Below are 966 nucleotides of genomic sequence, written 5' to 3'. Positions count from 1 at the left end.
ATTGCGTTCTGAGGAAAACGCCGTAAAAACGCAACGTGCATTTCAATTGGTGCGTTTTCCAAGTCACGTGTCCGCTTTCCCCCGGAAACAAATCTCGCGTCTCGTTACATTTTGATACATTGGGCTCGATTCACGAGGATTTGACACAAAGTATCTTCATTTCAGTCATGTGACCGTCATTCTCAGATCTCATTGGAGTCAGAGGAAAATAACTGTCACTTGTTCTTCATTTCAGTCATGTGACCGTCATTCTCAGATCTCATTGGATGACAATAAGTGTCGCTTGATTGATGAGAAGGATCGTTATCCCGCTGTGCGCGTTTCGTAAATTGAGCCGCAAACACAAAGTATCTTTATTTCAGTCACCTGAATGTAGGTGAAACTAACCGTCACTTGTTCAATATTAAGTATCTTTATTTTAGTCACGTGACCTTCATTTTCAGATCTTACTGGAGGCAGATGAAACTAACTGTCACTTGTTTCACAATGAGTATCTTTATTTTACTCATGTGACCATCATTTTGAGATCTCATTGGACAGAACTGTCACTTGTTCAATAATAAGGGTGGCTCTTTATTTTAGTCATGTGACTCTCATTTTGAGATCTCATTGGAGGCAGATGAAACTAACTGTCACTCGTTTCACAATAAGGATCTTTATTTTAGTCATGTGACCTTCATTTTGCGATCTCATTGGACACAACTGTCGCTTGTTGGATAAGAAGGATCGTTATCCCGCTGTGTCTGTTTTGCGACGATGAATTATAAATGCACTAACATCACATTCGGACGCGCGCGTTTTCTCCCGCGACGGTGCGAATGGGCCCTCGGCGATGAGTCTTTATCTCGTCTCGCTGGTCGCCGTAACTCACAATCACCCAACGGTGACACGGGCGACGCACCGCCACACCCTCTCCGATTTGATGAACGCAGATATTACAACCGCCCGGCGCCTGCCCCTCGACCC

This window comes from Nanorana parkeri, unplaced genomic scaffold (genome assembly GCF_000935625.1).
Source record: "Nanorana parkeri isolate BGI_ZX_2015 unplaced genomic scaffold, ASM93562v1 scaffold2026, whole genome shotgun sequence".
Taxonomy (NCBI): domain Eukaryota; kingdom Metazoa; phylum Chordata; class Amphibia; order Anura; family Dicroglossidae; genus Nanorana; species Nanorana parkeri.
Note: the sequence above shows the minus strand (reverse complement) of the source record.